Source organism: Solanum lycopersicum, chromosome 7 (genome assembly GCF_036512215.1).
Source record: "Solanum lycopersicum chromosome 7, SLM_r2.1".
In the NCBI taxonomy this organism is placed as follows: Eukaryota; Viridiplantae; Streptophyta; class Magnoliopsida; order Solanales; family Solanaceae; genus Solanum; species Solanum lycopersicum.
Window position 1 is genome coordinate 66,871,053 of NC_090806.1, and position 2,384 is coordinate 66,873,436.

Consider the following 2,384-nt stretch of genomic DNA (forward strand, 5'->3'; position numbering starts at 1 on the left):
TAATTAATTAGTTGTCGTGATGATCATTATCTTGTTGATTAATTTAGAAAATGTTGCATATTTAATTTAACCGCAAATAATTTTGTTATTTGATTTTATTATTAGTTTCACTACCACACTTCTCCTTTTTGGCCTTTGTGTTATTGTTTGTATTTGTAATAGTTATGATGAGAAGAAAAGATGGAGAGTATTACTTATTAGTGTCGAAAGTGATTGAGGGTATGCGTTTATTGTCTTTTTATATAGTTTGAATAATCATTATTTCATGAATTAATTTTTGTAGTTGAATATATTGGACGTAAAACTAAATAAAGTCTTAAACAATTGTTGATATCCTAAGTCCCTAACTCTCCGCGTTAAACCATACAAAAGACAACTAGAATGTTCACTCGTACTCATTCAATTAAAATTGTATTATATATATATATAAGATAAAATTTCATATCTCAAATACTATATTTTTAATTTTCGGCCCCTTTAGCAAAATCTTAGAGAAATAAACGAAACGAAAAGTAATTGAATTGACTTCATTGTCATTGTTTAAGAAAAAAGGTAAAAAAGTTATCAATCTATTTATTACTTGTCGTATTTTCTTCCCTTTTATCATTAATTGTTAAGCTTCACTTCAAAAAATCATATTTTTTTCGTTTCATATTACTCGTTTATATTCTAATAATAATTATTTTAATTTACTCATTCAATTTATAAATTGAGAAACTTTTTACTATTATATTTCCTTTTATACCTAAATATTAGATAATTACTCCTTCGTTCTTTTTTAGTAATTATAATTTTCTTTTTGAGAGTCAATTAACATGAACTTGATTTAAAATTTTAAGATGTATTTTTTATCGTATTTATATATTAATGAAATTTGCAATTTATAATATTTCGATATAATTTGTAAATATCTAAAATTATATTAATTTAATTTTAAAAATTAACCAAAGTAACTATCAAAAATACAACATAACAACTAAAATAGAATATAGAAAATAATATATCAAATCAATAGAGATCGGGTAATATAAAACCGCGGAACTAATTTAAAAAAGACAAAGTAAGGAATAATGCAACAACTCCCAGGGCTTAGGTAAACCTTACAAAAATGAACACGTATAATTATTAGAATCTTCTTTTTTGGAACATTCACAAAACGTGTTTAATTAGAATTAAAGCTACAAAATCTTACTTGGTCAACTGAAACGTGTCTCTCACTCCGCGTTTTTGACACCCAAATTTATCTCAAAGAAAAAAAAAAGTTTCAAGTTAATCGGGCGTTTAAAATTTATGAGCTGATAATATAATAAAATAATATATTGCTTATAGTTATCGAACAATTTTTTGGGGGTCATTATCATCTATTGTTTAGTTATATAATTTACTTTTAATTAGCGCTAGTAATAGATTGGATTTGATCTTATAAATTTAAATCATACTGAATATGCTATTAACGTATGTAGTTTAAATTTTGACTGAAAATGATATCTAAGTTTTGTGTCTTAGTAGGATGAATGAAAGTTGTTTGAACGAAGGAAATTGTGACATGTAGCAAGTCAAAAAAAGTTATGGTTTAATTTTTTCTTTTTAGAATATAATTGTGGTTTGTTGGCTTTCACTTTCAATGAGATATTTTCATGGTGAGAAGTGCAACGGTTTTTTAATGTAATTTTATTTTTTTATATTTTAGCTTTTAGTTATTATTTCACTTTGAGGTGATCTTTCAGATCAAGTTTCATTTGTGTGTTTTCTATTGTACCAAAAAAAAAGTATTTGTTTTTAGAAAAATATATGTGATAGTACAAAAATGTTTAGTGTAATCAACCTCTAAGAGTCTTATGGTATGAACAATGAGATTTAAGATATAATAATTTCAGGAATAAAATATTATTTTACATTTAATTGGATACAAATTCTCGTATAAAGCTAGTTTTGATAATGATATAGCGAAGTCTAGACAATTAAAGTCAAAATGAAAAGATCATAAAAAACAAGAAGAAAATTGAAACTTACATAGTGATCCGATAAAAGAAATAATGTTGCAAATATATAATATAATAAAGCGATTGTAAATATTTTTAATCAAAGATCAAATATATAAATTCTTTCAAAAAAAAAAACCTTACATTAATCTTACTTGTTAGGAGCTAATTACTTAGATATACTTTAATTTGCATTTTGCAACATTATGAATCTTACTAGATTTTGATACATCTACACGCATCTCATGATATATTGGATCAAAATTAGGTGTAATTTAATCGAAATTGTATCTAAGTGAATTCATGTGTATTTGGGATATATAGACGTATCTCGCTTGCTTCCCTTCCATATTGCCCGCCACTCACATTTATCTGGTATTCAAAATACATGTGAATTACACC

The 2,384-nt window shown here is 24.7% G+C and overlaps 1 long non-coding RNA gene across 1 annotated transcript; it reads left to right on the plus strand.

The window, feature by feature from the left end:
* The first annotated feature begins 468 nt into the window (after window positions 1-468).
* Window positions 469-1,808, plus strand: LOC138337594 (uncharacterized). Its single transcript, XR_011210896.1, has 2 exons — window positions 469-552; window positions 1,510-1,808. It is a non-coding gene; the product is annotated as an uncharacterized lncRNA (long non-coding RNA).
* The last annotated feature ends 576 nt before the right edge of the window (window positions 1,809-2,384 follow it).